We start from the raw sequence: 12,091 nt of genomic DNA on the forward strand, positions 1-12,091 counted from the left end.
AGATGGATAATAGTAGAACAATTTTTTTTGGTCTAAGGGTGAAATGCGTTGCCAAGCGTCGCCCGCGTGTGCAAATCCATTTTTGAATGTGCTTATTTCACATACTATAGTCTGTTTACTTTTCCTTGTTTCCTGAGACCCATAGTTTTATTCGGAACTCGTTTCCATAATGTGGAACGTTTCGTACCGTTTGCAACTTCTACCAACGAATGCGATCTTACCACTGTTGAGCGCTACAGAGCGCAGTGAACAGGAGTGCGTTTGTTTCTTTGGCCTTGTTGTGTGCTACGAATATGTATCGGTACCGCATATTAAGATAAAAGTTTATGTAAACACAATTGTTCTAGAAATATTGTCTCTCCTGTGCGTCATTTACGCCAAAGAAAGCATTCGGTACGAAGTGGAAACCGTGATCGTTTGAATAAAATGCGAGAACTGTGCTCGCCCCTACCTCTCGCTTGTTATCTCCCCGTGGAAGTCAAGGTACTCCTCCATCCACACCGCACACGGTCCTCTGCACAGGGAACGAGAAAAAGTGAACAGGGTTTAATTATCAACTTTGCGAGTGATGTAACTTAATTTTAGTGGACATAATTCATTTTGGAATTATAACTCAAAACGTTTTACTTCTGATTGACTGGCTGGTGCCCTATACATAGCTCTTATCTAAAAGACGTATGAGTAAGAGGGATATGTGAAAATAAGAGGTCATGGATGAATGACATTGTCAAGAAGGTTGATTATATCTCAAAATGCATGGCAGAGAGGGAGCGGGGAGGGGAGGGCTCCAGATTTCCGCACTGTGCAGTAAGGCCGGCCGGTGTGGCTGAGCGGTTCAGCCGGCACGGTAGCTCAGCGTGTTTGGTCAGAGGGTTTAGCTGCCCTCTGTAATAAAAAAATTGAGTAAACGGATAAATGAACAACCTGAACGAGTGACATCGGACGTCCGCCACGAACAAATTCAACGAACAATATAGAACAAAATGAGAGTAAAAGAAAAAAAATTAAAAAGCGGTTCTAGGAGTTTGAATGGATGATACACTAAAGTTGGACACTTTTAGGAAAAAACGAAGTGATGGGATAAACAGCATGTACTATTCATTTAATGCATTGAGTAAGCTGTGCGATGTAGGAATCATTAAACTTGCTTGTTGTGGTCTAAGTACCCCCAGTCATAATATTCCATTATCTCTTGTGGGGCATGCCACTAGAGAAAACATTTATTACGTAAAAAAGTGTTGTTAAAATTGAAATTCGGTACATCTCTCGCATGCTTCTGATAATCTTTCCATGCTCTCAGTGTACCAGGTCGTTATAATTAACTTTCGCTGTTTGACACGTTATAACACGGAAATTAATTATCGTATGAGAACTAAACTTGGTAGCATTAGTGTCCAGAGTATGGGGTGCATGATTTCCATGCTTCACAGCACCACCGTCCAGTTCCAACTATGGCCACAAGGTGCTGTGATGATCAGTCCGATTCACAGTCTCACACATCTGACCAGTCGCAGTGCATTTGTAGATGTGTCAACATGAACTTGGACAAACGGAATAGGGAATTAGTGGTAAAGCTCTATTATCAAAACAACAGTAATGCTGCAGCTGTACTTCGAGAATATCGCCAGCTGATAGGATTACGGAAGGGTCCTCTTCCTCCACCTGCTGCGCAGTGCACGATGAAGAAATTCGAATCTGGAGATCTGGGCGTCGCTCCAGGAAGAGGCCGACGACCAGTTGCACCACATGTGGTTGATGAAACCGCTGTTGCTATGGCAGACAAAGCTGTGTGCAATTCCCGATCGTCAGGCAGTGTTTGTGCTATGTCACAACAGTTGAACATCCTGTGGTCCGCTGTAGGGAAAGTGCTTCGAACCATTCTCAAATGGTATCCGTACAAGATCCATATCGAACAGCAGCTTACACCACAGGACGCACAATGTCTTGTTGACTTCGCTCTCCACTTTCTCGCAGGGACTGAAGTTGAGAAGAGCTGGCCCTGGACAGACGAAGCTCATTTTTCTCTGACAAGTGAAGTGAACACACAGAATTGCCAAGTGTGGGGATCTTAACCTCCAGTCACTGTCCATGAAGTTCCTCTGCATGGTGAATGTGTCACTGTGTGGTGCGGCTTCAAGGCTACATTCGTCATTAGCCCATTCTTTTTTTAACAGGGCAGCGCTCAAGGACCAAAGACGCGCAGTGTGACTGGCCAGCATGTCATACCCGCCCTACAGGAAAGAGACGCATTGAACTCAACTGTTTTCAAGCAAGATGGGGCCCCACCGCACATGGCTCATGAAGTTCACCTGCTACACACATTTGGAAACGATCGAATTATTAGCCAATCGTATCCATATGCTTGGCTGGCACAATCACCTGATCTCACTCCCTGTGATTTCTGGTTGTGGCGGGGGGGGGGGGGGGGGGGGGGCTATCTGAAGGACAGGGTTTACCAGGGGATCTGAAGCGCAGCATATCAAGAGAGGTAGCCAGCATACCCACGGGCATGCTTCGTTCTGCTGTGCAGAATGCAATCTTGCGCTTTCAGACTCTCCTGGACACTGATGGGCGCCATATTGAGCCCCTATTGTAGCAATAATGGTGCCAGTATGTAAAGGTCTGATTTACCGTAGCAGACATCAGAAGTGTTTCGATTGAACTGATTCTGCATTTTTTCTCTTCCCTATGTCCTTGACATTAATGCTACCAAGTTTGGTACTCGTACGGTAATTAGCTTCCGTGTTATAGAGAGTTGAACAGGGAAAGTTTTATTTTAACCACCAGGTATTTATTACCCGCTCCACAATAAAAATGTTGCTGAAAAAACACTGGTTCTACTCTATTGGTGACAGCTTTTCATTTGTTTATATTTAATATCTGCACGAACTGTATGAGTTTTTATACATATTTCATATTACCTAATGTATTTTGTATACAGTACGTGTTAGCATAACTATTGTTGATTTTGTCACAATTTGTGTACGGTGTTTTTTTCCTTTATCATCTTTTGAATGTAGCCAAATCAGCACGTTTATTGTTTCACAATTCACCTTATGTTACCAGTTATGTTTGCTGTCGGCAAGCTCAAATCGGTATGTGAAACCAGTAAAAGATTTTGGTACTTCAGTTTTAAAAATTAAAATAAAAGCTACCATTAGTAGAGGTAGTAGCTCCCTGCCAGTGTTGTCCTGTAACTATATTGCAAAATATGTTTCATTGCCCCTATTTATTAAATATGTATTCACTTTTCCCCCCGTAGTTAGCAGTGTTGACCATCAAACCCATAACCTTGTACTGCATAAATCGATGTAAATCTGTTACGGACGATTAAAAAGCGAATTCATCTTTTTTCTCCTCTTGTTTTCATTACTAGTACCGTTAATAGTAGTAGTAGCTCCGTGGCAATATTGTCCTGTTACTACATTGCAAAATAGATGTCTTGGGATGTTTTGTAATCCTTTCCCATTAGTTATTAAATATGTATTCGCCTCTTTCGTCCGCAGGTAGCAGTATTGACCATCTAGTCCATAACCTTGTACTGCGTTATAAATCGATGTGAATCTTTTAAGGACGATTAAAACGCGAATTTATCTTTTCCCCTTCTTGTTCTCAGTGCTCTTTGCTTAAAAATAGCGGCCAGTGAATAGAATAAAACAAAAGTAAAAATTCTTTGGAAATAAATTAAAGAGAGGTGGTAGTGAACTTTCCGTTGTTTCCTGAGTTACAGTAAACGCGTTTGTGTATGAATGAAGTTCGTAGCCGTGGCGTTGTAGTGTAAGGTCTATGATGTTGACAAAGCTGCCGTATTGGTAGTCGAAGTGACGGATGAAATTTGTGTACCGTATAATATGCGTTATGAAAGATTGGAACCCGAAAAACCACTGCTTTGAGATATCAGGAAAGGTAAAGTCAGCCCATAAGTGATCTGAGAGAAAAAGTGTGTGAAATGTGATTTTGTTCAGTGAAGGCGCAATTTGTAATAGGTTAAGTATTGTGCAGAATTCGACGATTTGAAGTAAAATGTTATTATTCTTGTAGAGTTCATTTTAATATGTAAACAAAAGTGTGTTTTTTTAAGTAAATTTTTCCGATGCCTAGGTGCCGCTGTTTTATTACGTTGTTATTTCCTCATTTTTCTGTAAGGGCTCATTCATTACAACACAGAGAATATGTAAGCATCCGTACATATAACATCAAAAATACGTGCATGAGTGACAATATATGTTCTGTTACGTTTTGAAGATTTGATCAGACAAACTGCCCGTCTTGACAACATAAATTCCCGTGCTCTGACATGATGCGGTATCAACCGGACGGATCATATGAACAGTGCAGTGACTGTTGTTTTTTCCTCTCGTACATGAAGCTTGACAACTTCCAGATGAGTGAATGTTTTTAGCGTTATCTTCATAATTGTAGCCTCTGACGTATAAAGCTTATTTTTAAATGCAAATTACATTGTCAGTGATTGAGAGTAGTGATCAAATGTGACAAAAATGATCTGCTGTTAGAGATGAATGTGAGTTGCTATATAAAACATAAAAGAATATCACAAATTCATGACCATCGTATGTGGAGTTTAACAGATTCTCACATAAAATGACGTGGGCCTAATGAGACATGTTCCTTCAATTGTGCCTTAAGACTTAGTCTGTAGCTGCATTTCCGTGCAGTGTAACATAACTGAGGAAGAGCTGTCATCTGTAGAGGAGATAATAGGCACCTTCAGAACACTGTATTTATTGTTATCTCTTTGACATCACATACAGAGTGCTATTGGTTCTTATTGTTATTAATTCCGACATGAAATGCAGTGTAAGTAATTTCTCTGTCTAAATATCAGGAAAAGTGTCTAATTGCATAATCTAAATGGCTGTAACTTCTCGTTTAGATTGATGTTGAAGATCTCTCAGCATACAGATATATAATTCACTGCCTTTGTTTTAGGAATAAGATTTCTGTTGAAGAATTGATAGTAATTCATTCTATATTTGAATGCAATATTCATTTTGGTTTTGTAAAATCACTTCTTATAATGTTTCACTTTCGTAATGTTTGAAATATTTACACATAAGCTTCTAAAATGCTTTATTTGTGCCTGCAGTAACTTTGATAACATATGCTGTATTGACACACAGACTAGTCAGAATACAAAACTACCACGTTAAAGATCTTACTTGTTGCGAGAGACTCATTAATATAAATTTAGGTTTTTATTGCATTTTGCTGTTTGTTTCAAAGATGGTTGCAATCCTTTTGGGCTGTGTGTTAGTGTTTACTGCTATGCTTACTGCACATGCCATAGAAAGGGGTCGACAGAAGCGTCCGATCCAACGCGTCGGCTTTGACCTGTGACGTAAGGGTGTTGTCGTGTGTGACGTCATGACGGCACGGAGTTTGGTTTGAGTGTGGCTGTCTCCAGTTCTGTTTTATCTTATTTTATTTACTTTTCTGATCTGTTCGTTCTATCTCGTGAGATTATTTTTTTTTTTTTTAATTTAAAAACACTTATTACTTATTTTAATTATCTGTTTCCTCGAATTTCTGTTTTAGTTTATTATATTTATCTTTCTGATCTGTTTGTTCTATCCCGTGAGATTTTTTTTTTTTTTTTTTTTTTTTAAAAAAAACAAATAACACTAATCAGCTACTGAAGCATCTTTATCTTCTATGGGTTGCAGGGGTTACGACCCCTGGGGAGGTGGGTGGGTATTCATGCATGGCTGTCTTCACTTACACGTTGTAGCTACGCAAGGCGTCTAAATTTGTTTATATTTAGTTTGCCCCCCCACCCAAAACACCCCATTTCCCGCGCTTGTCCCGTCAGTGTCATTAGGCTTCTTGTGGAAAGTGTGTGTGTTTGTTTTTGTTTCCGCCATATTTGTGACGTCATGGGTCAAAGCAGACGGGTGGGATCGGACGCTTCCGTATTTCCATAGAAAGAATTGAATTCGCATAAAATTTTCCATTTATCTTTGAAACAAGAACTGAACTCTGATTTACTGCTATTTCTTTTTAAATTATGAAGGATGTTATTGTTTGAAGTAAATAACCTTGTAATTGACAGATGTCATTGTCACGGCGTTACAGAAGCAACCGATTCACACATCTGCTTTGACCCATGACGTCATCAATATGGTGGAAAAGGCTACATCCAGTATATACAAGATGATGTCAAAACGTCACTACATATGCACACCAACAAACACGAACAAAAATAAAAATGACACAATAACGTCTCCCACCAAAAATAAACTAATGGAACAACTGTGGAAAATTGGGGTTTAGGACAGGGGATTAAAAGAAAATAAAAATAAATCGCAGGGATCTGACATTTCACTACGTAGCTCAACCACAGCTGTTGGTACCAAAAAGCCGACACCTACAACTCTGAAAAGTGGAATAAAAACACCAACAATTCAGAAACCCAAATAACTCGTATTCACCATACCAATTAAAACACAACTGACCCCCCATAAATATAAAACAACACAAAACATCACACTTACTATAGGCCTAGAATAAAAACAGAACAAACACACACACACACACACACACACCTGTGCATGCATGCACTGTCAATACCACATATACGTGGTCCATGGCCCGAGCTGCCAGAACTGTCCACGACCTCATGTTGTTGTCACAAACATGACACCTAACATAGTTGGCAATAAGACCGAATATCTGCAGAAACTGTATTACAGACTTCAATCATATCATCACCCATCTAAGAAGATAATCATACAGTCACGGACTTCACTGACATATCCATGCCCAACAAAAATGCAATTAAAAAATAAGACTTCTTTATGCACAACAAACACCAAAATAATCAGACCTAACAAAAATGCAAATCACATTAATAAAAAAAACCTTAAAAACTGACTGAAAACACTTCCACAGTCCATGTTAGCATGATGACAACCAAAACAAGCCCAATACCATGCGTTAAACTCAGCACGTCCACATCCTCCACCAGAGGGCACCATCAAATACAACATGACATCCACAAACACATCTAACTTGAGAACTCCATGCCATAGTGATGTCACACAACACAGTTATATAATGTTAATGACTGATGTGACAGCAACTTTTAGTGCATATTTTCAGTTTAGTTGGTTGTTGGCAAAGCCAATAAATGTGAAACCAAAAGAACCTGGTTGTAGTGATAGACTGATCTGTAGCGTAACCCAAGGTATAGGTTTGGTTGGATGGTGACTGTGAGTTGGTGAAGTCACCAAATGTGGAACCCAATTAACCTGGTTGTGGTGGTTTAAAAATCTGTAGTGTAGCATCTATGAAAAAATCATTACTGATATCACATTATTGGCTCCATGGTGTTTACGACTTTTACTGCATATTTCCTATATCACTCGTAAAATCCGATAGATGTCCAGTATCAAATATTCCTCTTTATCCAGTTTTCTTCTCTCAGCTCTAAGATTTTTATTTTTCCCATTCTGTTGCCATATGATCACGTAAGTTACTTAAGCTCCTTGTAATCTTGGGCTATTTTTCATTCTGGTTTCTGTTGTAAACTCTTATTAATTTATTTGGCAACTAAAATTAAACAAAATAGGTAGGATGTATTTCACATAGTTTTCAGTTGAAATGAGATGTGGAGAAACAAAACTGAAGTTGTAATGGTTCCAAGAGAATGAACTTCAAACACTACATCAAAAAAAATAAGAGTCAAAAGGTGATAATACAAACAGAAGTAACTCAAACAACTCTTGTCTTTTCCATTGATTATTATTTGTTTCTCAACCCAGAATTTGGTAACACCTGTTGTCATTTTTGCTAGAAGATCGCACAAAAAAGTTAATTTTGTCCCCTACACATAGTGTGATACTGTTTTTAAATTTGGGAATATGTTAGGCATCCAGAACGTAGAGTTTGCTGATGGGTTGTGGAAACACAGTGGTGATGTTAAAATTTTCACATACACAACTCACTTGTGACCGCTGGAGGCTACAAACTGCGATTTGAATTTTATTATCCGATGTAAAAGTCACGACTGGTGTTTATAAACTTCACCAAAATCAAAATGGCCACAGGAAAAGAAGGGAAAGTAAGCTTTGTATTTAACACTCTGTCAGCAATGAAGTATTAGAGATGGAGCAAAAGCTCAGGCGGGGGAAAAACTGTTCCAGCATTTATGTTCAGTAGTGTAGGAAACTTTGGGAAACATAAATCTGGATGGAAATTTGGCCCGCCGTTGTCCCCATGAGAGTCCAGTGATTTAACCAATGCATCACTTCATATGATTAAGGCCACTGCTGGGGAGATTTAAGCAGTGATTAATTTTTTCGAAACCTAAAATGTGGTGACTGTAGAATTGCACCATAAAATCTGAGGTTTATTGGAAATAATAAAATGAATGCATCGGCTGTTTATATTTACGTGCGCATAATTAGTTAAGGACATGAAAATTTTCATAGAGGAGAAGGAAGAGTGCATCCAACAAATTTTTTGCAAGACTCTGTAAAGATTACTACAGTGATGAAATAAAATGCATTCCCATGACAATGTTGGTAACAAAAAAAGAAACTTGTAATCCTAGGCAGTAAATTTCTACTATGCAGATAGACAAAAACTGCATCTGTGACGTTATGAGCGACACAAAAGTAAAGAAAATTATATGGAAAATTAGAACAACATACATTCATGTACAATAAATACTATTTTTCTATGGAACTCATAGTGTTGCCATTTTGGTTGTATTTGCTCATCATACAACAACTTTTTTTCCATGTGAGTGTAGGTGCGAGGAACTAGATGTAACGTTGTATTTCAAAAGTACTAAAAAACTTTCTGTGCATGCATTACTTCCCATGAGGAGGAGATTAATGTTTAACATCCAATCATCAATAATGTCATTAGAGATGGAGCACAAGCTTGGTTAGGGAAGGATGGGGAAGGAAATAGGCTGTGTCCTTGCAAAGGAACTGTCTTGGCATTTGCATGAAGAGAGTTAGGAAAGTCATGGAAAACTCAAATCAGGATGGCTGGATGGGGGTTTGAACCATCGTTCTCAGAGAATGCAAGTCCAATGTGGTAACCACTGCACCAACTCACTCAATAACTTCCCCTTTTGTAGCACACAAGAAGAATGGTTATATAGTACTTTCAGTATGAAGTTATTTTAGCACTCTGTAACACTGTTGATGGCACGGCAACTAGTTTTCAGGTAACTGTGCTAGTATATAAACTTGAATCACTAAAAACAAAGCAAAACCTAAAATTTTAATATGTGTATTAATTGTGTTGGCATGAATGTGTGTGTGTGTGTGGGGGGGGGGGGGGGGGGTGCCTAATTCAGAAAGAGGCCTCATGGCTTGAATGGCTGAAAGCTTACTTGTCTAGCAGTCTTTTTGATGTGCTTTTCTGCAACTCAGCATCTCCACTATATAGTTAGCAGCAATCTGTGCTTTTCACAATATAGTCAACTTTATTTCAAGTGGTACTCACCTCCAGAACAGCCACCCTGCATGACTGACGTTTGTTTGCTTCAGAATCCTGTTTCATAACTTTGTGAAATTTCACTAAATAGAAGACTTTAGTACTCTTTGACTACAGAGATCAACTAGAACTAACAACACAACAAATGTACTGTGACTGACAGGTGTAGTTGACTGACATGTGGCAGTGGTTGGATGTTGTTCCCATGTTGGATGCAAGCAGGTTGCAAAGCCCTGGTGGACTATGCTGATTTATCTTGTCGTATGCTATTCTGAAATTTGGGCACATTTTAGATGAAGCATTGGACATGAAACAGTTTACCCCAGTATGGATGCCATAATTGTTAACACTGTACCAAAAACAGATGGATGTGCAATTTTTTTAAGAACATTTAGATTTTCATCACTAGAATAAAAAATTAGAAAGGTAGGGCAGTGATAAAAACACTGGACTCCTGTTTGGAATGATGAGAGTTCAGTTCTCCTTCAGTACATCCAGATGTAGGTTTTCTATGATTACTTACACTATTTAAGGGATTGAGAGATTGTCAGGGCAGCTCCTTTCTAAAGGGCACAGCAAATCTCTCCCTCCCTCCTCCTCCTCCTCCTCCTCCTCCTCCTCCTCCCCCCCCCCCCCCCCCAATCTTTGCTCAATTCGAGCTTGTATTCTATCCCTAAAAACCTCTTGATAGACACGACTTGAAACCCTGATCTTCCTTCCATCCAAGAATAAAACGGATTTTGTACACCACTTTTTTACTGTTCATGAGACAGATTTTCTAGGCTTGAAGCCCTTTATCTTGCTATCTAAATGGGCTCTTGGTGAGTACTAACACCCAAGGAAAGGAAGTAGGTCAAGGAACTAGCCCTCACAATCAACATCCACATGTAATAGGGCATGTTTAGTGCCATAATAAATGTTCTGGATTTGTACAGAGAATAGGGAGGGTCTGATATGACTTTTCTCATACTTATTTGTAATAGATTAGAAACAATAGCAACTAGAATAATTCTTTTCAAAGAGTTTGTAGTAACATCCTCTTGTCAAAGCAGATGTGTTACATTGGATTACTAAGTCAAGGAAATTGAAAATGCTTGGAGAATATCCTAGTGTTCTTGAGCTCAGTGAGACATTTAACCACAGCTAAAGTATTGTAACATGGTTTGACATGAGTATTAGTGAGTAGCAGTTATGAAGTGGATTTGAAAGGAGGAAGGCATCACTGATAAAAAGACTACAAAAACTGTTATTATTGTAATAAATTAACAAATTCAGCAGCCCACAATCTTCAATTAACTGCTACAGTAATATACCAGTAAAGATTTTTATCATTTCATATTACTGTTGTATGACCCAAATTCAGTGAGAAACTTTAGGTGAGATATGTTAGTTAACAACATAGCGTAAGTAAGTTGTGAAAGCTATGCTGACTGATGAAAAAGTGTGGTCTTCAGTGCAGAAACTGCTTTTGCAAGTACTTATGTTGAGTAGAGTTGGTGGTGGTGGTGGTGGTGGTGGTGGTAGTAGTAGTAGTAGTAGTAGTAGTAGTAGTAGTAGTATTCATCTGTGGATCACCCTTACAAAGATATTGGACACGTCATGGTGTTAAGTTTCAGAACAAAACAAAAAAATTCGTGTGTACATACATTTACACACTTACAGGCCTAGTTTGATAGGATTGAGACAGGTTGTTGGCAGTGGTAGGAATCATTCTCACATGTGGTCAGAAGTAATTTACAGAAACCATGGAAAACCTAAATTGAGATGGCCTGATGGAGATTAGAACTTCCATATTCCCAAACACTATGCCAGTCTGTCTAAAACTATGTAACCTCAGTAGGTTTATTCCTTGTGTGCAGTACTGTTTTGTTTACACATTATTGCAAAGTTACTTCATAATGTGAAATGACAATTTCAGCTGGTAAGTATCAGGACACCAATGTTTAGATTCCATTTTGTGTACTGCAATTTCCTATCTGTTTGCCTGAAAAATTTTGTCGGCACATTTCCATAATTAGTGAAATGTCGACCTCAGAAAGAGGCTAAGATACTAGTGTTATCCATTGCAGAGCTTTGATGAAAGTTTTTCCCTAGAAGCAATGAAAGATTATAGTGCAAATGTGTATTGTGAAGTAACAGACATGCTTTATTATTAATTGCGTTCCATTTTTTACTGAACCTTCACTCTGTTGTTATCAAAGGAATTCTTCAGTGTCTAGAGTGTATTACCTAATAGGTAATGTTAATGTATTTTAATAATCTCTTTAATATCCTTAGACAATTTATTGTACAATTTATCTTTTGGTAGACAGAGCTGTTTTGTTTATTCTTTCATGGTGAATGTAAATTCAGTCTAGATCTTGTTCTGTGGTCAGGGACAGATGTGTTTGCAACAATTATCATTATTATTATTTATATGTGTCACTGTAAAATAACTCGTTCCATGCTATTACAATTTATTCTGCAAATGATCCGTAGAACATGAAACCGACTAACTGATCAATAAATGTATTCACACTATGTGTGTAAAATCCCTTAAGGGCATAATATGCTGATGACATTCTGTCTGCAAGTAAATTTGTGTATTCACATTACTTCTGCTGAGAATCAATACTCAGCC

General features: G+C 38.5%; 1 protein-coding gene across 2 annotated transcripts in view; it reads left to right on the forward strand.

Annotated features, from left to right (window-relative positions):
* The first annotated feature begins 3,620 nt into the window (after positions 1-3,620).
* LOC126470245 (polycomb protein Scm) overlaps positions 3,621-12,091 on the forward strand; it is a 216,823-nt gene continuing 208,352 nt past the window's right edge. For both annotated transcript variants that reach the window (XM_050097954.1, XM_050097955.1), the window contains exon 1: positions 3,621-3,906. The gene's annotated coding sequence lies outside the window, so the exon portion shown is untranslated. The remainder of the gene's footprint in view (positions 3,907-12,091) is intronic.

This window comes from Schistocerca serialis, chromosome 3 (assembly GCF_023864345.2).
Source record: "Schistocerca serialis cubense isolate TAMUIC-IGC-003099 chromosome 3, iqSchSeri2.2, whole genome shotgun sequence".
Taxonomy (NCBI): domain Eukaryota; kingdom Metazoa; phylum Arthropoda; class Insecta; order Orthoptera; family Acrididae; genus Schistocerca; species Schistocerca serialis.